Source organism: Ctenopharyngodon idella, chromosome 6 (assembly GCF_019924925.1).
Source record: "Ctenopharyngodon idella isolate HZGC_01 chromosome 6, HZGC01, whole genome shotgun sequence".
NCBI classification, from domain to species: domain Eukaryota; kingdom Metazoa; phylum Chordata; class Actinopteri; order Cypriniformes; family Xenocyprididae; genus Ctenopharyngodon; species Ctenopharyngodon idella.
In genome coordinates this window covers 29,689,424-29,714,027 of record NC_067225.1, presented here as the reverse complement: position 1 = coordinate 29,714,027, position 24,604 = coordinate 29,689,424, and the positions used below count along the sequence as shown (strand labels likewise).

Here is a 24,604-nt window from a genome sequence, read left to right as displayed (position 1 = left end):
CACAGCATGTATCGCTAACATCTTCATCGTTCCTGATTCCTGCGTTCCATGTCTATGAATAACTCCATTTCTCCAGGGACAGTAACACAATCAGCTGCTAATGCTATTTCATTAGCTGTCCCCTCATGTGAGCACAACCACACATGCAGACAGAGAAATCCACAAACATACAGACGCTGCACATAGTTCTCTCTATTTAGCTTTGCACCAATTCACCACAGAGACATTTGAGAGTTATAGATCAAATTATAATCACAGTTTGATTGGTGAAGAATGGTTTCTTTTCCAACTACTGGTATTACAGTGTGTGTAACTACACTTTCATGTTCATCACTTTCCAATTTCATGGGGTCTCTGCAGAAATCTGTTGCTGTCATTTAGAAATGAGGTTGTAAAGTTCATTGAAGTACAGAAGTGAAAGTTGTCGGTGCATACCAACTGTCGCTTTCCTTTCTTTTATTTCTTGTTTTGTGTATACTGTCAATTATATGGTTTCAACAATTAAGTGAAATAGAAATATTTATTGACAGCAGCCCTGAGACACACTAAATGCCATTATAAATAAGCAAATTTACCTTCACATATGCTTTCATACCAAAGTGACTTGCTCATATTGTGTTTGCAACAATTACATAGGCATTTCGTCAAGGAAAACATCAAGTACAAAGGAAGACCTTGGCGCAAATAACTGATGCATCAACACAATTGATGTAGTGAATACATGTTCTTAAAGTTCTTAAAGGGTGCACAGTTCTTCTTATGAGTGGTCTTGGACTTTTGATATCAGTTGGTGTGGATGCATGAAGTTGCCTGCTGTCATTTCCCACTAAAGCTGTGTGTTCATCTTTTGCTCCTCTTGTTTATGTTGTTTTAACTAGGTCAACCGGTGGCCATGTCTTAGATCCATGCCATGAAGGATAAAATTGTTTTTTTCTAGAAGACTCAAATGTCTGGAGTCTTCATTGCATGTAAGTGAACATGGTTTTAGTGATATTTCTTAAAAGTACTATTCATTTTTTAATGTGTGAAAAATGTGTGCACCTTTCAACCACAATTACAATAACCAATAATTACAATTATTGCAGTATTAAAAATAAGTTGTCCTTAATGTAGTTTTTAATGGTAAAACAGGGGTTATTATATTATTTTAAGTGATTTTTTGACGAGCTAGAGTACTTGTGGACAAAATTAAGCTATTATGGAGCAATGTACCTATAAGACAGATGATAAGACCGATAAGTGATTGAATTCCCGATGAGTCAATAAGGCATCTGACTCTGAGCATATGTTTTAGTTTCTGTCTAATTGTGTGCTGTCTTACTGAGTTATTGTATTGAGTTGTTGTGTCCTTGAAATGCAAGTCCACATCATTGGCAGAGACTGTAGATTTAATTTTTAGCTGTTAAAGCGCCACTATTACTGTTGCTCATACTTTAGGTTTAGGAATTTGAACAAACCCTGTTTGCAACCCATTTGATTCCATGATGTTATTTGATTTTATCCATCAGGAAAACATTGGACCATGAAACGTTGGTGTTCCAGACCTGAATGAGTTTGCAGTCGATTGTGGAGGACAACACCCATCCTGAAACACCTCCAAAACACACTTTTGAGGAGGATTTTGATCAGGATGTGATAGCAAAAGATCAAATTCACCCTCCAGAATATCTCATCGTATTCCAATGGTAACATTTGTTTTTTAAAATATATTGTTGTCAAGATTTTGAAAGCCTGCAAACTACAAATTTGTAGACACTGTCAGGTGTTGCATTTTGTGTCTTTAATGCAATTATCAGTCAATTAAAGAGGCCATATTATGCCCCTTTACAAAATTTTGATTTTGTTGTCTATTAGAATAGGTTTAAATGTTCAAAACATACATTATTTTCACATATTTAACATTGTTGCAGCACCTCTCTTTCCAGTCTGTCAGTAACACTCTGTTTAGTTCCTGTCTATACTAAGCCCCTCCTTCCAAAAAGCTCATTGTGCTCTGATTGGTCAGCTGGACCAGTGTGTTGTGATTGGTCAGCCGCTTCAAGCGTGTTTTGGAAATGTCACAGCTCTTACCATAACTGCGAGTTTTAACACACTACTAACACAACTCAACCAGGCCTTGCCTCCTTTTTTTTTTTTGCGTATTCCTTGGGTGGGAATTATTTAAATGAGGAATATTGTGATGTGTACGTTCCCAGAAGAAAACACAAGACTACAGTGGAGGCATTTCAGGGAGTTCAGAAACAGTTCTTACTGATATAGAGGGAAACTCCCTTTGGAATGGATTTTGTGCTTTGTAACTTTGCAGATCTTTTCATGCTCAAACAGCAACATTACACACTAAAGAAAGTTGAAAATGTAAAAAAGCGTAATAGGTCCTCTTTAAAATTTAGTTTGAGGCCTTTTAAACATTATCCAAGCCCTTTTTTAAAAAACAAACCAGGTCTAGCCAAGATTAAGAGCAGGCAAGAGAAGACAAGGAAAGCAAGAAGTGATTCTTGTTCTTCTAGACTGCTTGATTTACTCTCTTTCGGACATTTTTATGGATGGCAGAAGGCACTCCCTCACTGCACGCTATAACAGCGCAGTAATTGCATCCACTGCATGTCCTCCAAAGTGCTCAATTACTCTTTCCTCATCTTCACCCGACCTGGAGGCGCACACAACAATAACCTTGTCATGAGCTGGCTGTTTAAATGTCTCGTATATATCTCTTTAACATCGCCCTTCTCCCACGTCAGCACAGAGCTCAGACCGCGAGAGCAGATGGGCATTTTAATAGCACACAAGAAGTTTTGGCGTGTGAATGCGGCTGTGTGTGTACGTCAGTTTGGCTTATTGAGTTTGAGAGGTTGTCAGTAACCTCATATTTGCAAGGAGGGTTGTTAACTTCAATTTGTAGCCTGTCTGATGCCGAATAATTAATAAGAGATATTAACGGTAGTTGACCAGAGCAAACCATCAGACATGCTTCTTGATTCATTGATGATATCATCACCTTTTTCATCTAATTTTTCAGAACAGTTCACCACTCAGCATGAATATGATTTTACTTTTGCACTCAGTAAATGTAATTACATTGTTTTCAGAACTGTTTTAGATGTTTTAGATATTGCAGTTTTATTGTATTTTTAATCAAATAAGAGCAGAAGAGGTTTTTTAATGCTTTAAAAAAAAAAAAAAAAAAAAAATTAATCTTACTGACTGATCTTATTGGGCATGATTCATCTGTGCACATTATTCTCCACCCCTTCAGCATCTGTCATACAGAGAGTACTATTCACCATCCAGTGAGCTCCTGATGGATAAATTCAAGCTTTTTCAACATTTATTCTCTGTGTAAACAATAACTGTACATATTTTTTATGGGTTGCTGGTGAACAGATGTTTTGTGTCATAGCTGTTACTATATTGTGTGTTTTAGCTTGGTCACTTTCAAATTATCATCCAGGACCAGAGGTGTATGGATACAACACAGTTAATGATGACATACAGGGAGGATTGATCGTCATCTCCACAATCCTCGAAAGTTGATAGGAATCTCTCTCAGTGTTCCTCTCATACTCTCTGTCTACCAGAAATCGTGCATCAAAACGTAAATCCATCCATGGGAACTGAGTAGAATGGCTGCAAGCTGCACGTGTAAAATATTAAGACCCCTTGACTAAATCTAATCCACATCTCCCTTTGCCTCACTTATCACTTTGTATGTGTGTGAAGAGCCAGTGGGGCTTTCTCCCTCCATCAGCAGCGTTCCTCTCTCAAAAGGCATCGTATCAACAAGATATATATATATATATATATATATAATATTTTAGTGCCAAAATTACATATTCACTTTAATCACTTTAATTGTGTGATTTGAATAATTCTCTGTATTGTTTTTTGTTTTGGTTTATTTTAAAAGTCAGTATCTGTATAGGTGCATCCTTTAAAGTCTTAGCTACAAAAAAAAGCTATTGATGTTTTCCAGCATTATTATCAAGGGGGGAAAAAATGGTATTTTAACAGCTGTTTATTGTCACAGATTTGAGAACAATACTTTTGAGAAATAAATAAACTATAATTCATGAAAGTGAAAAAAAATGGAAAGGCTAATGTAAAAAATCTCAAAAAATTGTTTTGGCCAACAGTAATTGTAAATTATTAATTGCATACTGCATAAAATTACAATGTATAAACCACACGTGATGATTTAAAGGTGCAGTGTGTAAATTTTAGCAGCATCTAGCGGTGAGGTTGTGAACTGCAACCAATGGCAGCTCACCCCTCCCTTTTAGGCAAAATAGAGACGCTACGGTGGCCGTCTGGCCGACTCAAGTCAAAGATGTCTTCGTCTGAGACAGCAAAGAGTACGTTTAGCCAGTCAAGCAATGAGGTTACTTACTTCTAACAAAGAACGGTCTCTGCTTCTAATAAACCAGATGACTACTACTACAATTTCTTCTTCGTGCTTATTCAACGTAGTGACGATGCAAGCTGCCTCTAAAAACACAAATGATTTAGAAGAAGAACAACATAGTAATGAAACGTGCTCTGTAGAGTGTTTGTCCGTTTAGGGCTGCTGTAGAAACATGCCGGCGCATAATGACGACTTGACATGGAGGGGGATCCACGGTGTATGAGATAGAAATGCCTCATTCTAAGGTAATAAAAACACAACGGTTTATTATGTAAGGTCACTGAAAACATAGTTATGTATATTATATTGCATTTCTGTCAATATCCTCCTAAAATTTTACACATTGTACCTTTAAATTAAGAACTGTTGTAACACTGCAAATGAAAATAAAACCTACCAGAAACAATAGATGAATTAAACATTATTTCACTCAGACTTGATATTTGTTAGCATATTGATGGTTTAGAATTAATGGTGTGTAGTCAGACCAGGATACTAGAAATGCTTTGCCAATAAGACTGAGCAGGCCTTTGCAGGAGCTAATCACACGCTGCGGCCATCATTGATTAGACCTCCTAGAAATCAGCATGATTGCACATCACCAATTAAAGAGATTTGAGAAGGGGAAAAAAAAAAAAAAAAAAGATGAACTGGCATATTTCTGCCTCTTGCATCCCTTAAGACTCTCCTCTGCTCATTCTCATCCTGTTTTCTCTTGTCTTTTCCACCTCTCTTTCGCTCTCTGAGCATGACTCTGCTGTTGTTGTTGTTGTGTCTGGTTTCAACCTGTTCCCCCTGTGCTAACATGCTAAGCTATTGTGCTCATTACAGTTGATTCAGATGTGTCTTGGCAGCACAGTAGTGGGTCAGCAGGCATTGGCGCGAGCGCAGATAGATGTTAATTAAAACGCACTTGGCATGGCCCGCTATCTGTCCGCTCCAATACGCAGCACATGTGGAGCAACAGAAACCTGCGGTGTGCAAGTGTGTACCATTTGGAGTTTTGATTGAGGACATAGAGACACTGGCCAGTGTAAACCAGAAGGCATTTAATGACTTGCAGGAGATAGAAATAATAATTGCTCCCCGACTGCACAACTTTATAAATTTTAATGTTGTATAATGTTATTTGGAATACGAGAGTTAGTTCTGATGTTGTTCTGAGTTGCTTCCCTGTCTGTGCATTGCTTACTTTGGTCACACACAAAACTTGATGCTTTTTTCAAAAAGAAATATACAAAAACTAACTAGCTTACTTTTGTCTTAAAAGCAATTATTGATATTCATTTCTTGCAAGTAGAACTGATGTATAAAGCTAAAGGAATGATGTGACAGGCTCAAATAATTTGAATCAGGCCTAAATAATAAATGAAACTATTAAATAAAAAGGTTTTTACATTTACGTTCCACTTTTCATGCATAACTTAAGATAAACATATTAAAAATAAATAAATATACCCTGACCCCAAACTTTTGAAAGGTAGTGTAAACGGTTGCCTGGATGTTGCTCTGTGGTACGGTGTTTCGAGTGCATTTAGTGTGTTCTTATGCAGTTGCTAGACATTCTTGATGGTTTCTAGGGTGTTGCTATTCAGTTGCTAAGCTGTTTTGAGTGTTTTTAGTGTGTTGTTATGCAGTCAGTAAACATTCTGGGTGGTTTCCAGGGTGTTGCTATGCAGTTGCTAAGCTGTTTTGAGAGTTTTTAGTGTGTTGTTATGCAGTCGCTAGACATTCTAGGTGGTTTCCAGGGTGTTGCTATGCAGTTACTATACTATTTTGAGTGTTTTAGTGTCTTGTTATGCAGTCTCTAGACATTCTGGGTTGTTTCCAGGGTGTTGCTAAGCTGTTATGAGTGTTTTTAGTGTGTTATGCAGTTGCTACTAGACATTCTGATTGGTTTCCAGGGTGTTGCTATGCAGTTGCTAAGCTGTTTTGAGTGTTTTCAGTGTGTTGTTATGCAGTCACTAGACATTCGGGGTGGTTTCCAGGGTGTTGCTATGCAGTTGCTAATTTGTTTTCAGTGTTTTCAGTGTGGTGTTATGCAGTCGCTAGACATTCGGTGTTGCTTTGCTGCGGCTAGTGATTGATAAGGTGTTCTGGGTAGCTTTAAATGTGTTTCTATGCATTTAGTTGCCAGGATGGTGCTATGCAGTTGCTTAAGTTTTCTAAGTGGCTTTTATTAGTGTGTTGCTATGCAGTTGCTTGAATGGACGTTTCTAGGCTGTTTTGGGTGGTTTCTTACTGGCCTGAGTCAAAAGAGCCCAGCCCAAGACTTGAGTCCTTTCTTCAAGCACCAATAAAGAAAGAATTCATACTGATAATCTTTTAGTTCTGCAGTATACAACCACTTTCTGTCCTGTTTACATTATCTTTTCTTGTAAACAACAGCAGGAATGGATTATCTGATTCGATCTCTTTGTGAGTCAGATATGAGGAAACAGAAAATTCAATTAGATCATCCCTAACCAAACAGATGAGCGCTGCGTTTAATTTCTATAACATGTAGGATGTCCACCAGCTGTCACTGAGTCAGTCTGAAATTAAACAGTGACAGGTTATCTGAGATAACAAGCCTGTTTGACAGATACATGGCATTTGACCAAACATCCACATCTGTGACAAAAATATGAATTTATTTGATGAGATGAAATGATAATGTGTACTGCTCTGTACTTGAGGTTTCTGTTTATGTACTTAATATTTTCTATGTTTGTTAATTAATTTGTTTGTTTTCTTTCTTTGCAGTGTTACAATTTTTTTTCCCACTACGAATAATGCATACCAACTTTAACAATATAACCTGGAGACCTGAGAGAAACGGGGTCTAATGCTGCACTGGATTCAACACACACACACACACAAATGAAATTTTCAACTTCCTGCTTGGAAAAGTGCAATAGAATGCCCAGTTATGTGGGCTTCCAACCCGTGCAGAAATCCACAAACCAGTGATTTGTTGGAGTCCAGACTTTGCAAATGTTCACTGAAACAGGTGTGTGACACTCTATGATCCTCTGTCTTGTACACCTGCAGAACAGATTATCATGTTTATCCAATTTTAAGTAGGAATTTCCCACAACCGATGCGTTAGAGAAACAACAACAACAAAAAAAACGCTTTAGTGGAATCAAAATTTAAACCACTGTTCAAAAGTTTGGGGTCAGTATATATTTTAAATAAATTAATATAGCATTTAATTGATCAAAAGTGAGAGTAAAGTAATTTTCGGCCCCCAGTCGTTTGAACAGTATATTATTATATTATATTAAAAAGTCTTAATTTCTAATCAAATGCAATAGCTTGTTTTTCCTCAGCTCTCTTTTGCAGATGTCAGTTTGACTTCAAATGCTGTTGAAAAATATTAATAAGTAGCCAATTACCTATTTAGGTATTGTTTTAGCAAACTTTTCACAATTCCAAATGGTAAAAATCAAGTATCACTTAACATTCTTCCGTTGAATGTTTCTCTCATAAATGCCAAACAAGAATCAGTGCATAGCCTCCAAATAATTGTAGATCACAGAGATTGTCCATACTGAATCTACATTCATGTCGTGCCAGTTTGCGGTGGAAGATCTCTTCACATTAGCTTACAGAACTAGCAGTGTCCTGGTCAAGGGCTCTCCCAAGGACAGCTGTTAGTTGAGAGCCTGTTGATGAAAGGATGCTGTGATTGAAAATTGTACCTCAGATTGCTGCACACTTGGGCGTGGGGAGACTGAAAGACTCTCGATCTGCCCTGTTGAGCTCACCCTGTGGACTCGTGTGTACGAATGTGGAATTATGAGATAGGAGATCAGTAGCATTTTATTTTGGAGGAAACATTAGAGAGGACATGTCTGCACCCCAAAATAAATAACATGGGAGACTTAACATTGGTAGCCAACCTTGAACACCATTCTGTCAATAATTGTGCAATAACAGAGGGATACACATTAGCAACATGCCTTGCTGCGTGAACTGACTAGCCGAACAGTTGTAGCACCATGCTCATTTTCAGTTTTATAGAGAAGTTCTATTTGTTTTTGCATGTGGAAGGCATATGAGTGAAGGAGAATGTTCGGATTTCTTTGCTCTAATACTAGGACTTTTTAGTACACTTTTACTTTGCTCTGCTGCTAGAACTATAGGACGCTATGTAAAATATACAATACGTTGACTTTTAAAATCATAAAATGATCCTATGATGGGAACCCCTAAAAGGTTCTATATATTAAGCACCTGACAGAACCCTTTAAGGTTCTATATAGAATCTTTTCTTCTAAGAGTGAGTTAAAGGATGCGTAGGTAATTTTCAGAGAGGCTAGCAATAGCGAGCTAGCTTTGAAAGCATAAGATCCCAACCTCCCTTCAAAACGCGCTGTACAAAGCCACACCTCCTCCAAAACACATGAACGAGTACAGCAAGGAGCAAACAAAACTGTCACAAGAGCATTGAACTACCTCATGTCTCAAAGCACATAACATTTAATGAACGTAAACAACTTAAAGAGCACTGACCTGTACCACCTGACTGCTGCAGATTCATTTTGGCATTGATAGTGTTGCCATTGTAACTCGAGTCACAAACCACTCTATAATGTCACGGGTTTTCATTTTTTCCAAATTACGGTAGTTATGGTGTGAATGCAGCATAAGCTCCTTATTTTGGTTCAAGAGGGACTGTAAAAGTTGGCTGCTGTTTTGGTGCTTGGTGACTAACGTCTGTCTAGCTCTGTATAGCATGAAACACGCTCATGACCGAAAGCAATGATTGGACAAACATTTTATGGTCCTACACCTTTCACAGACGATATATATACATTTAAATACATTTAGCCCTCTTAACTTAGTGATTGCTATCAGGATGTGAAGAAACTTTCAACAACAAAAAATGTTTCTGGAACATCCTATCCTAAGCCTATCCTGCTTTTAATTTGATTAAATGGCATATCATAATCAATTCAATACAAATTAAAGGAGGTGTTAACGCGACACCATTTTCAACTAAAAAGTGATAACTTTTAATCCATTTTGGCCATTCATTTACATGACAAGTGTGTTTTGGGGGCCTGAAAATTCAAACTTTTGAAAACAGATTTCAAAGGGCAAGTTTTTGAAAAAATCATCTCTGTGTAAACTACAAAAATGGAAATTTGTGAAAGCGGTGATGCTATGCACACGCGTATTACATTTTCAGTCTATAGGCACGTAGACATCGCAACTACTGGCCTGGCATGCAAAATAGTGTTTTTAGTCATTTTCGCAGATCTGTGTGAACGGGGGTCGTTTTCGCGAAACTTTTCAAAAAAGCAAAGGAAGAACTTTTCCGTTTTTAGTACATCGTTGTCATGTAAACATACTCTAAATCTGTTGACAACTAGTAGACTCGCTGTCTATTCTGTTGTATGAAGTAAAAGTCACTCGTCTTCATGCAGATGTGTTTTGTTGACGTTTGCAACACAGAGCAAATGTATAATATTTTTCTCATTGTTTATCATACCACTTTTGTCAGATAGATGCAATTTTCTCTCAAATGCACCAGCAGTCCATCTCAGCACTTAAGCTTTTGTTTGGCCACACTCATTGTTGGAAGGAAACGTTGAGAGCTTTCACCTTAATTTACTGAACATCTGAATAGATGGTTGGGAATGTAGATGAATGGATGAAAGTTGGTGAGCGTTTTGTCGCTCAGCGTTTCAGTTAAAGTGAACGGAAGTCTTTTGAATTATCATTGCAGTCCCTTGTGCTTATTTAGAAATATTTTTTCATTTATTGTTTCTGAGACACATTTAATTTCCCTGTGCAGGAATATTGTACTACTGAGACAACCTTATTTGTGAGTTGAATATGCTGTCTTTATCATTCTTTGCTTTATAACATTCGTGTCTCTTGTCAAATCTCTGGTTATTCTGACTGCACAGCATGACATTATATATTAAACGGCACAAAACACAATGTTCCTGATGTGCTCATTTGATTAGAAGAGAGAGCGATGTTATCTGCCTATTTTAGCATTGTAAATAATTGAAACATCATCGTTTTTGAACAGTTGTGTTTACATAAGGGCTGAAATAATGTGAATAGGAGAAAGCAAGGATTTTACAGTTTTGCTCATTGACTATTTTGTAGACTCAAACATCTTTGACATGTCCTGCAGTCATTACCCATGTCAATTAAATGTATAACTTAATTGAGTAAGCTAGAACTGCACAAAGGGCAATGTTATATTCATACCACCTTGGCTGTACAACAGCAAATAATGTGCATTTTTGTGTATTTTACTGGTAACACTTTACAATAAGGTTCATTAGTTAACATTAGTTAACTACATTAGTTAACATGAACTAATAATGAACTATGATATGGCCAGCAGCCATATCACCCTGTAGCCCAAGACTGGTTGCCCACTGAAGCTAAGCAGGGCTGAGCCTGGTTGGTAACTGGATGGGAGACCTCCTGGGAAAACTAGGTTGCTGCTGGAAGAGGTGTTAGTGAGGCCAGCAGGGGGTGCTCACCCTGTGGTCTGTGTGGGTCCTAACACCCCAGTATAGTGATGGGGACACTATATTGTCAAAAAGCACCGTCTTTCAGATGAGACGTTAAACCGAGGTCCCGACTCTCTGTGGTTGTTAAAAATCCCAGGATGTCCTTCGAAAAGAGTAGGGGTGTTACCCCGACATCCTGGCCAAATTTGGCCAGGATCATGGCCTCCTAATCGTCCCCATACACTGATTGGCTTCATCACTCTGTCTCCTCTCCACCAAAAAGCTGGTGTGTGGTGAGCGTTCTGGCGCAATATGGCTGCCATCACATCATCCAGGTGGATGCTGCACATTGGTGGTGGTTGAGGAGATTCCCCCTTCTGTATGTAAAGCGCTTTGAGTACCCAGAAAAGTGCTATATAAATGTAAGGAATTATTATTATTATTATTAACTGCACTTATACAGCATTTATTAATCTTTGTTAATGTTAATTTCAACATTTACTAATACATTATTAAAAACTTGTTAACATTAGTTAATGCACTGTGAACTAACATGAACAAACAATGAACAACTGTATTTTCATTAACTAATGCTAACGAAGATTAGTAAATACAGTAACACATGTATTGCTCATGGTTAGTTCATGTTAGTTAATACATTAACTAATGAACCTTATTGTAAAGTGTTACCATTTTACTTGTGCATGTAGTGGACTCGTCCTCAGATTATGAAGGACAGACTTCAATAGTGCCGTTAGACTGTATGTAAACACACCAAGACAATCAAGCTGATATGGGAAATACATATTTTAATAAACTTCACAAAACAAAAAGAGATGTTTTTTTCTATATTGAGTCTCTTGAGTCTATTATGATAGCAACAAATAAATAAAATTGCTTTGTCAATGTCCATTTTTCGCTTCTTTTATCATTTTAACAGTTTTGTTGTTTGACAAGTGCATAACAAAGTATCTAATCTAGATGTATAAGAGTAAAAATGAATAAAAAAAAAAAGTCACTTTAAAATACAAATGTGCCATTGTTACCTCAAGGAGCCATTTCTACCTGATACTTAAAAATTACTTTTATCGAGTATAATATAACCCAGGGTAGCCAGGTTTCTATTTGATATGTTAATTTATTTGTTAATTTAGATGTTACCATGGAATTTATTTTTAGGTTTACTGACTTACAGTATTGACATCAGTTTTGGATGAGTATTTTTAACTCTGTTAAAGCTCTACTGTAGTTTATTAGCCTCCTTGTCTAAATGCATATATAGAGGTCAGCATAGGAGTTACTTTTCAAGAATTGAATCAAAAGCAACTGTACTGGATTTTTTTGCTTTCTCACGTGTCTTATGATGGGGAATCCCTGGCATTTAAAGACATTTAAACACTGGGACTTGCAGACGCAGAAGGAATTGCCTCCCTGAAGGTGTGAATTGGGATGAAAATGCCAGGTTTAAGATGTTACAGTGTACAGATGTTTGTGAGTAGCTGACAAATTGGCTCAACATTACCTCTTTTGAACTACCAGTCTGGTCTAAGATCTATACACTACTGTCGTCAAATGTGTGACCCTTCTTAAATGGCAGGGACTCCCCGCTATCAGATAGCTGGAAAAGTCATTGAAAGGAGGGGCATGCACTTCTCAGCAAATGCCAAACAAAGTCCACTAGAGTCCATACTAATGGACTTTGTTTATGGTTTGTTTTTATAATCTTTTTCAAGCTTGAGTTTTGATTTTGGGCTTGGTTTATCCTTTTAAAGCTGGTAAGATTAAAAAAGAGAGCGCAATTAATACTTTCAAAGATGGGACACAGGGACCCTAGGCTATCGTCATCTGTCATCTCTTCAGAATAGCTGAGTGGTTTGCGATTGTAGCTCTGTGTAGCTTTGTTCTGAATCTCTATCTTACTATCATTCTTTGTCATTTAAACTGCTAAATATAACACCATGTATTTGATATTTTCTATCACGTTATTCTGAGACCACTAGCTTTTAGTGTAAATCGCTATTGTTAGCACAATGTGTTAGCATTTCGCTAGCCTGTTAACTGTCATTTGTGTTTACCATCTCTTTTCTCTCTTGTGCTCCATCTTTTACCAGTCCATCATCAAACAACTGTGGTAGGGTGGAATCAGTCAACAAACAAAGTGAGTCATGGCATCTTCTTCTGTTATTGTTGCTTGCACTGCTTCTCACAAGCTTACGGTAGCCTTCTCTGTTAGCGGTGAGGGATTTACGTGTGATAAATGCAGGGAAATAGTTAGGCTGACAGAGAAGATTTCAAAATTAGAGACGTGCATCCAAACTTTAATCAAGGGTGTAATATTATTAATGCAGGAAATATTAATTTAAATATATTAATTTAATTATTTCATACATAACATATAACCAAAAAACCTACACTTTTAAAAATATAGGATCCAAAATGTAGTTTTCACAGTGATGAACCATTTTTGGTTCCACAAAGAACCTTTCAGTAAACAGTTCTTAAAATAACAATTTTTTCTTAGTTTGAAGAACATTCTGAAAATCTAAAAATCCTTTTATGGAATGGAAAGTTTCCACGGATGTTAAAGGTCCTTCATTATGGAAGCTTGTTTCTGCCACTGAATAAAAAAAGATAATTGCGTCTTTGTATCTCACAATTCAAACTTTTATCTCGCTTTTGTGACTTTTTTCTCAGAATTGTGATATAAACTCGCAGTTGTGAGTTATAAATCAGAATTGCGAGATATAAACTTAAAAAAAAAAAAAGAGAGAGAAAAAAGTCTGAATTTCGAGTTTATATCTCGCAATTCTGACTTTATAAATCGCAAATGTGAGTTTATATCTCACAATTCTGACTTCATAAAAGTCAATTTATCTTTTAAATTGTTTTATCCCTTGTCGGAAACAAGCTTCCATACTTCATGGAACCATTATTGCCAATAAAGAACCTTTACTTTTAAGAGTATATAGATATAATAAGCATATTTTAATTCAGAGACATCAGAACTTCAGGAAACAGAAGAAAAATATCCATCCAAGACATTTGTGCCTATACTTTCTTATGGGGTGAAATGATCCAATCTCTTTTTCTCTGACAGAGAGAGAATCTATCCAGCATGTGCAGAGTATCATGATTACACGTTATATTTTCCCTCTTACAATAGTCCTCGTTTTCAATCTCCCTCTATGATGTGTGAACATCAACCAAGACAGCTTGTGTTCTCGTGTGCACCGGGACATATCAACAGGCCAAATCTGAGCAAACAAACAGCAAAAGTGTGGTTCAATTCCACACTTTTTCATTTTTTTAACATTTCTCTAAAATCTTTTAGATATGCAGTGAAGAGATAGCTTAGATATGCAGTGCACTGTTTGATGCCATAACACTGTTAAATTTCAGCCTTGTACCCTTGGATTTTAAACTCTTGTCAGATGTTCAGGTATGTGAAATATATGCTTTAGTAGGAAGGAACACATATTAAATCAGGTAGACAGGTGTGAGCTAACGTGCATTATATTTTAAGGTTATAACCTCTGACTTCATGCGTCATTGAGATAGATCCTTGTGCCGCACTGACCCGAGGAATATATCAATACATTATTGAGTAGCTCATTAACCTAAAGTTCAACCCAGCCACTGTTCTATGAAATACATCATAAGAATGCAAACTACGTTGTATATTTTCACACTGTTTGGCCTGTTTATTGTGTCTATAAGGGGATGAGGATTTTAGGTCCATAAAAGGACATCAGTTCAGGAGCAAAGCAAATAGTCCTACATGGACTAAAAGCCACAATTTTGTTTTTGTCGCATAGCTCAAATACTGTTCTGTAGTTTATTAGTGTTTATTCGAGATCTTATAAATTCATTCATTAATTCCAATGAATTAGGCTATTCCCAATTAATTAAGATAAAGCACAGAGATTTTCAGGAATAGAAATTCCACCAAAGATTTTATTTTTTACCCCTTAGGAAAAGGTCACAGAGATACGGATGAGCAGCTTCCGTCAGACTGATGTTATTGTGCTAGTGTTATTAAATGCACAGATGCATTGCATTTTAATCTTTAAAATTCACAACAGATGCCATGAATCATGCTACACTGCTAAAAAAAAAAAAAAGTATATTTTTGCGAAATTCTAAATAAAAATTATGTTTTATAAGAAAATACTATTTCAGTTTTTCTACTTCAATGTTTCACATGTGTTACTTGCCGTTTCTTTGTAATTTTTTGTGAAATTTACTAGCAATTTCTGAGGGAACAATTTTTCTACACCAAATTTTTTTCGATGTTCTTAAGACTCCTTATTCAAATAATTTTTTAAAGGATTAGTTCACTTCAGAATTAAAATTTCCAGGATTTTTCTCCATATAGTGGACTTCACTGGGGTACAATGGGTTGAAGGTCCAAATTGCAGTTTCAGTGCAGCTTCAAAGAGCTCTACACGATCCTAGCCAAGGAATAAGAGACTTATCTAACAAAACGATCGGTTATTTTCTAAAAAAATTAAAAAAAAAATATATATATACTTTTTAGCCACAAATACTCATCTTGCACTAGCTCTGCGATGCGCCATGCATTATGTAATCACGTTGGAAAGGTCACGCATGATGTAGGCGGAAGTACCACGGTAGGACGAAAAACTTCATCTCATTTTCTTCTCCAACTTCAAAATCGTCCGACATCATTGTTTTACCTTTTTTTTCTTTTCTTTTGTAAAGGGTGCTTGATTTAGTCTTTGCACATTCGCTTTGTAGACACTGGATCGGTACTTCCGCCTACATCACGTGTGACCTTTCCAACATGATTACATCATGCGTGGCGCATCGCAGAGCTAGTGCAATATGAGCATTTATGGTTAAAAAAATACTTTTTTTTTTTTTTTTTTTTTTTTTTTTTTTTTTAGAAAATGACCGATCGCTTCGCTAGATAAGACCCTTATTCCTCGTCTGGGATCGTGTAGAGCCCTTTGAAGCTGCAACGAAACTGCAATTTGGACCTTCAACCCGTTGTACCCCAGTGAAGTCCACTATATGGAGAAAAATCCTGGAATGTTTTCCTCGAAAACCTTTATTTCTTTTCAACTGAAGAAAGAAAGACATAAACATCTTGGATGACATGGGGGTGAGTAAATTATCAGGAAAGTTTAATTCTAAAGTAAACTAATCCTTTAAGGGATAGTTCAACCAAGAATCAATTATAGTCTTCTGTCTTATGCAGAACACAACAGAAGATATTTCTAAATATGTTTCCGCAAACAATGCCATAGAAGAACAATTTTTGGCTCCAATGTTCAAATATTTTGTGTTCACAGAAGAAATAAAGTCATACAGGTTTGGAACGACATGAGGGTGAGTAAATGATGACAGAATTGTTATTTTTCAGTGAACTATCCCTTTAATCCCTTTAACCATTTTGTAAAATGCCCATTGTTTTATTTTTTCCCATTTGTTCTTGCTTGCTTTCAGAGCACAACAGAAACGGCAGAGCAAGCCTGGACATATGGCAGTTTCTCAGTCGTCTCCACCTCCATCACTCTATTCGCCTTGTGTTTGACGATGTGTTAACACATGATCTCCGGTGCCATGGCATCATCTGACCTTTCCTTTTTGTACATGCCCAGGATTGTCCTCATTTTAAAAGGTCCCTCGATGTTGACTTTAGGTGTTCAGTGCAGCGTCAAAGAATTATTGAGACTCCTGATTCATCAATATGTTTACAGTCAATGAGGGGCTGTATTAGTTAACGGCCGGCCATCGCTCTACATAATTACCTCTGGATGACGAGTTAAATAAAACAACCAAATTAGCATTGGATATTTCCACCTGATTTTTTAAGCAAGAACAACGTAAGAGGAAGTATGGCTGTCAGGGTTTTGACAGTCCAGACCTCTTTTAGCCTGTAATATTCAGTAGAATGAGTAATACACCCAATGTGAACCATTTATTTCACTGCAAAAATGTCAAACATCCTCACCCAAACACTGTATATTTATGATTCTGGCCTTCAGGCTGAGTTACAGGCTATCTTGGGCTACCACCAGCTCAGGTTTTTGTGTTACCTAAGTTGTTGCTTTTGAAATACTGCCACAGCAACAGAATTGCCTTTGTGACTAATGACTGACTGGAAAGAAAGAAGTTGCAAACATGTTAGCCGAAATTCCAAGGCTCCTTTTTTGTCTTTGTTCTATAATGGTTTCTCTCAGCCCTCTTACAGGCGAGCATAAAATCTAGGCTCTTTTTGATACTGTTGTGGTGTTTTCTCAGAGGACCTGTGTGGCATTTAGCTTCTGTTTCTTTTGCAGCGAGTTTTAAATAAGCAAATCACAGTGCGACAAATCCACACAGATATCCAGTCTTTTGTCTCAACCAGTCATTTTAATAGGATGACTCTTCTTCAGTGAATTTTCCCCCCGTTAACAGGATTCAACAAATCTTGAGAGCACTATGGAGAGAGTTAAACTCTCAAGGGATGGTGTGAAGCTGTGAATTTGGAGGAGTTTCAACTGGAGCAGATGTGCAAGGACTAATGTGCGTTATTGATGGTTGGATTTTCCCTCTCCGCTGCTCTTCTGTTTTGGTAGGTTGTTTCCTAAATCCTCACTCAGTTGTTTTCTCACTTACTGCCTTTCCATTTTCTTTTCTACTCTGTCGCCCCTTTGCAGTTCCCGTTTTTTACTCCCACACTCCCTCGAAGTGTCACCTATGCCTCTCACCTCCCGTGTTATCATTAATAGTGGCATATCTATATTTGTTTGCCCTGATAAATTTTCCCTCTGAGGAACTGAATTAAAATCTCAAGCTTTCAGTTTAATTTTATCTTGTAGCTCTGGGCTCTAGGCTAAGCTGTTGCTTGCACATAGTATGATGTCTCCATCACAACGTAAACAAAACATAGATGTGAAATGGGCGCATAAGCCCCATGGAGATATGGTAAATACCAGAGAAAAACATCTTGGTAATCCTTGCCCTAAGTGTCGCTTTCTGGCATTGTCTCACATCTTTGACAGAGGCCTGACTGCCTGTGTGTGTGTGTGTGTGTGTGTGTGTGTGTGTGTGTGGTGTGAACTTTTGATATATATTTTTTCCTAAGAAACTATATAATAGATATGAATACAGTTTTTAATCTCTCAAGATATTTGATGTGTAAATAGTCCAACAAATTTTGTAATCTGATATTGCTATCAATTGAAATTTTTTACCTAGTGTCCTTTAGTCTCAGGTCACGGCCACGGACTGTTGGCTTAAAGGGATAGTTCACCCAAAAATGAAAATTCTGTCATTTACTCACCCTCAAGTTGTTCCAAACCTGTATGAATTTCTTTGTTCTGTTGAACACAAAGGAAGATATTTTGAAGAAAGTTTGTAACCAGGCCACTTTGGGGCACCGTTGACTTCCATAGTAGGAAAAATAAATACTATGGAAGTCAATGGTGCCCCAGAAGCTGCTGTGATGCCAAACCCCCTCATGGAAGAAGAAAGCTGTCACAATGAGAGGACCAACTAAACGCTGGATTTTCAAAAGTATGTGAAATTCACGGCATAGAGTCTTCAGTCTAAAGGTCTGGTTACGTTTAAGGGTGTTTTCACACCAGAGCGTTTGTTCCGGAACGTGGTGCGTTTTCTCCCTTGGTTCGGTTCGTTTAAGCATATGTGAACACGGCAATCGCCTGAACGAGGTGGTCTCGGCCTGATTGCAAACAAACTCTGGGGCGGTTCACTTGTGGTGTGAAAGCAATCCAACCCAACAGACCAAAAGATATCATATTTCATAACGGGAAATGTGTTATAAAAAATGCAGCAGTGTCTGATTCTGTGAGTGAGCACATTAGTTACTGCAGTTAAAAACCAAAGAGCACCTTTTCGTCTTAAAATGTTGTTTCAAGAATGTGGTCCCGACAAAGCCTTGATTCCCGCTCTGCTGCATTGTAACATTCGTATAGTGTTTGTGTCTCGACACAGTTAGTCTATTAGACAGTGCTGGGAGATACAGAGAGATCGCGCTTGAATTAATACGAATGTTGTATATAATTTAACAGTGGGAATGACGGCTACATATTTGTATAGTGTTTGCATGTGTCTCGACAGTTAAAAAAAGCCACAATAAGCTCATGAAGTGAACTTGTCAATAATCTTGATGGATGATGCAGAGGAAACTCTGACCTAAAAGAGGACAGTTGTACACGCATGTGACTTGCATAAACACATTTTGGTACGCTTTGAAATATTGCCTTGTGAAAGCGAACCGGACAAAGAAGAAAAGGCAACATTGTAACAAATTAAGTCCCTGTTTCAGAACAATGCAATCGATCTACAGGTGTTAAAAAACACCCTAAGTGTCCCTCTCAAAGTTACATATAAGACAATAGAACGGTGCAGGTATGACGTCAGAACCCGGAAGTCTAATTCACCGCTGGTTCCTTCGAGATTTTCCTATGGGGTTTTATAATGGATTTATTCAATTTATGAGTAAAATAAAGCCTGTGGTAAACATAACTTGACTATACTTTGGCGTTTTGTTCTACAATGTACACTGTACACACTCACACCCCAAGCTGTCTTATTTAGTTACTTATTAAAAACTTACATTATAAAAATTAACATAACTGTGCGTTTTTGCTATGGGTGTGTAATTTACGTTGTAGAACAAAACATCAAAGTATAGTCAAGTTATGTTTACCACAGTCTTTATTTTACACATAAATCGAAAAACCTCATAGGAAAAAAATATGATATAGTACTATTTCTGCAGAAAAGAAATGTCATACTATGCAATTTCTTTTCTGCAGAAATAGTGGTATATCAGCATGCTATTCTAAACATAGTTATGGTTATTTCACATAGTATTTATAAAAACCCAGCAAACACAGAATGTTGCTACAACATTGTGACAACATGCTGAAATGGTTGACATTATTGTCTGAAGGTTGTCACAGTGATTTTTTTTTACGACGGTTCTGAACCATAAATTAAAATTGTACTTGGGTTGTATGGACAACCACTACACAACATGTAGGCTGCACATCATGGTGCTGAACTGAGGCGCTTCTGACATTAGGTATAAATGTAATATGTTTGTAGGGTCACTGGATAGAAGCACTATAGGAATACTTGACATTATTACCTTTCTAGTCATGTGATGTCAGCTGAACATGTAGAATAAAACAGCTACAAGTAGTGTAAAACTATATATTACTTTCTTCTTACCCAGATCCAACAACCATCAGGAAAAACTATAAAGGACATAAGACTCTATGAATGTTCTTTTTTAAATATAGGCCTATCAAAAGGCTGTGGAACCTTTTGAACTGTCTTATATTTGTACTATTTTATGCCTGTCACCAAAAAGGTTGTATATTTCACGTTTCAATAAAAAACAGCTTTTTCTATAAGGCTGTGACTGGACTCTTCATCTCATGTTTGTAAATATAATTTTAATGCTATTTATCAACATACTGTTCATTACTTACGTGTAAAACTTTTTAATTAGCAAATGACTAAGTTTAATTACAAAATTACTGAGTGCACCTTTAAGTAGATAGGCTACATGATGTGTCTCCCCCTGCGCAGTTGCAATGGTTTGCTCCACACCAGCGCTGTTTATACTGTTGAACCGCTGCTTCACCCAGTCACTGCGCCGCTGACAGCTCCTCCTCACTCACTAGCTCTTGTTGCTCTTTCAACATTTTTACTCTCTGACATTTTCACCGGTGAGTACTTTCTTTTAATTTTCTCTTTTCTTCATCTTTACCTCTTTTCTACGTCCTCTTTTGATTTGAGAAGTGCTTGAATTTTGTTCTTCTTCTGAATTCAACTGACAGCCGGTTTTTAACGTTTTACCTTCTTGAGAGGGGGAACGTCAGGTTTTGGTTAACTTTGGTTAACATTAATCAACTCTTGAGTGTATTCGTTTCTTTATTTTGTACAATATCCTGTATAGGAGCAAGTGCTGGACACGATTTTGTTTTGCTTTTGAATATTTTTTTTTTTCTTTCGTTCTTTGTATTTATCAGTTGGACGTTTACATGCTGTTCCTGACGAATTACTTCAATGAGAACATTTTTCTTATTTTTTTATTTTCTCAGTTTTGAGAGAACAGTTATGTTTCAAATTTGTGGAGCGATTTTTTTTTTTTTTTTTTTTTTTAAATAGATCAAAATTATATATTTTTTCTGTGTGGACTGATGTGATGTCAGTGTGTTTTGGAGCGCGTGTCAATGCAGCGCGCGACTCCTCCACTGCAGATCTCTGCGAACATTTAAACACGTCTGGACTGTTGAATAACACCCCCTACACCTGCTATTCTACAGCAGTTATCCATGTTATTCTACCGCAGATGTGGACATGCTGCGCAAATACGTTGACTTGATTTAATTTATTGAGGTCTGTTTTCCAGGGACATTCCATGAAATGTGTGCTTTTTCCCTTTTAAAAAAGCTGATAAAAGTAAATGTCTTTTCCCAAGATCTGTCTGTTTTTTAAGTTGTTCATGTATGCTGGTATAAACTTTAATTACTGAATGCTTTTATAAAAGTGACATATTTTAAGTTTTTATGCTGATATTTCTACAAATATTCAGTGTTACATTTATATAGCCTATAAAAGAATATGGGGAAACTAGCTGGTCTGGATTTTGTTGATGTGTTAGGAAAATGCATATACTGTAATAACGCATATTAAAAGGTGGTGTCATTGTTAAAGACATGGTTTACATATATTAGCAGTAGGGACACCAAAGACACCCTATTTGTGGAATGACCCTTCAAGCATGTTGTGAAATTGCTTCTGTGGTTTTCTGGCTGTGTCTCAAAACATAGTGAGCTGTCTACATAGGCAGCATTTTGGGGCATCATAGGCATGTGCAGCAGTGCACAGCTGACTGGAAACATACTATACGATCCCAAAAATGTAGTCTAGACAGGCCACCTTGTTTTACCTTGTACAAGATTCTTGCAAGTCAGCTGTAGCTTTTTAATTGCATCTAATTACAAGTGCAACAGTTTGATCTGTAGAAGATGTAACTGGATTGATAAAGATTTGTGATGTGCAACGACTTGATTTGAAATGCAATGTCCCTGAACTAAAATAAAAATATGTATATATTCAGAACTAAGGTATGTTTGTTTGTCATGTTCGGCCTAAAGGAGCATAACTAAACACTTGTAAAAATGTGATAGACGTATGATAGAGAACAAAAAATGTTGAGGATATAAGTCATATTTCTGCCCACGCTGCCACTTCAGCTGCCACAAGACTTTATTTGGAGGTCCATTATTGCATGAATCCAGGTTTGTTTGTTTTTTTTTTTGTAGGGTTTTTTTTTTTTTTTTTTTTGCCACACGGTTTAGTATTTAAAAAAAAAAGCATATGGTTTGACCTTCCAAACACAGTGAAGCACTTTAAGCCATTTGTTCACTTTTTTCTACAGTAATGCTTTGTATTGCTCATGACTTCCTATTGATGCACTTCTATTTTTGTTTATAATAGAGTCCTTTAAACACTTTTATATGTATGTTGTCATGGCATTATAGGAATATTCCGGGTTATGCACAAGTTAACGTCTTTGTCATTAAGTTGTAAATAACAGAATATTCCTTTAAGGCAGAGATGTGAGCGTGTAGTTTTTTTTTGGGGGGGGTGATTTTTGTTGGTTTGGTTGGTCCATTATGGACTTTCTCTGCTTGAACTGCCGTTTAGTTTATCTAGGGCATTAGTTGCTTACCTCAAGGACAGCCAACTCAAGTTGACTACTTACAGGTACTGAATTCAAATAACAGAGAGAAGCGCCAGCACGAAAAATGAGGCTTTAATAAAATGAGTTCATGCCTTCAATTTAAATTAAAGCCTACACATTAAGACAAAATTCACAGAGTTTAAATGTTTGAAATATAGTAAAATATGTTTGTGTGTGTGTGTGTGTGTGTGTGTGTGTATATATATATATATATACACTATTTAGATTTTTATCCACAGCAGCTTATTCAAAATAGTAGAAGTGATGAATCCAGGGAGAAAATAATGCAAAAAGCACTAGTACCAATTTTTAACAATTTACTGATTAGTGATTTATTCAGAAACTTCACATTTGTGTGTGTTCACACTTGTCAGAAGGTGGTCTTCTATTGCTATTAATTATTTCTCAAATTCTAGAAATGTACTTTATATTGTTAAGGTCATATGCTTTGTCTTGTGACTATACCCAATGTTTAAGATACTAAATAACCCTGCTTTAAGTAGTTAGCAGCACCACTGATGGGACATTGACATAGCAGTTGTATATATTTGGATTAGCTTGCAGCTTTGTAGTGAAAAGTTCAGATTTTATTAGTCATTATACATTTTTCTTCCATCAAAAGCCAGTGGCAAAAATTACTTTAAGCCAGCTAAATGTCAGGAATATTAAAGTCTCATGGGTTTTTTTTATGTTTTCAAACTTTTTCACATTCTGGCCGTACTCATATTTTTGAAATATCAAAAATTAAAAAAAGATTATCAGACTAATTAATTAGTTCTGTCAAATCAAAAATCAAGCACATAATGTATTAGAAATTTAGATTACATGTACATGAAAGTTTTATGAGTAAATTGGCAGTTGTGCTGGTAACACACTCTAGGTCTCTGTGATGTGTAATGAATTCAGTCAGCCAGTCAGAGGAAATCACAACCTCGTTATTTCACCCACATAAACCAACACACACACACACACACACACACACACCCCATAGTGCTCCTGTAGTTGTATGTGGATGTAAACCATTACTGCCAGTACCGTTTTCCTATCACATTGTAAAAAATGCATGTAATTTTAACAGAAAAAGAAAGCAAAAATGCTACAGTAAAAACCTGTTAACTACTTATGTTACCATATATATTGGGGGGTGCTGTTATATTGTAAAAAACAATACATGTCATTTTGCTGTAAAATGTTGTATATATAATCTATTATACATAATTTAAGGGGAAAGTGTATTTAACAAGGCATTGTTTTATGTATGCTTTTATGGTAAAATAGTGTTAAAATGTTGTTGTTGTGTTAGAATTAATGTAAAAAAAATAATTGTGTTCTAATTTCCCTGCATGAAACATCACTTTTGTTTGGGTTTTATTTAAAAAGATTTACTTATGATAAATTGGCTATACATTTGAGTGTTTTATGTGCATTTTATGTTTAGTTAAAGTTTATTGCATTGTTCCAATAATGTTTGTGTTTGTTATTACAATAACTTACTGATTTTAAGCTCAAGTGGTTTGTATATTACATAACGTTCTATAATCTAATGCTAAAATACTGTATATAGTCACCAAAATGCCATCCTCTAATATTTGTAACATCACCACTGTGTTTTTATGGTAAAGTTCTGCCAACCACAATGTGTTTTTATTGATTTATTTATTAAACAATTAGACCATTTGATTCTAAATATTTGTCATTTCAGCTTCAGTGTTTGATGTCGCCTAACATTTCTTTTTCAGTTAATGTTACTGACTGATGTTTTGGGAAGGATGCGTGGCGTGACTGTGTCAGTGCTTATTGCAGCAGGGGGCAGTGGCTGAGCACATGGGATATTGTATGACTGGAATGCTCCTCAAATGTCAGTGGCTGCCGCCACCCAAACAACTAATCCCACGATAAAGCCCCTGCGACACATTCAGAATTAAACATCAGAACTGTGCTCAGATTGATCGTCCTCCGCTTGAGTCTACATTTGGCTGGCCTTGATGTGAAACAGGCTTATGT

General features: G+C 36.6%; 1 protein-coding gene across 3 annotated transcripts in view; it reads left to right on the top strand.

The window, feature by feature from the left end:
* Positions 1-17,427: 17,427 nt before the first annotated feature.
* The window catches only part of raly (RALY heterogeneous nuclear ribonucleoprotein), an 89,553-nt gene continuing 82,376 nt past the window's right edge, over positions 17,428-24,604 (top strand). For 2 of the 3 annotated variants that reach the window (XM_051895978.1, XM_051895976.1), the window contains exon 1: positions 20,436-20,576. The gene's annotated coding sequence lies outside the window, so the exon portion shown is untranslated. Of the gene's footprint in view, positions 17,447-20,435; positions 20,577-24,604 lie in introns of those variants that run through there. The other variant, XM_051895977.1, reaches the window with a different exon arrangement.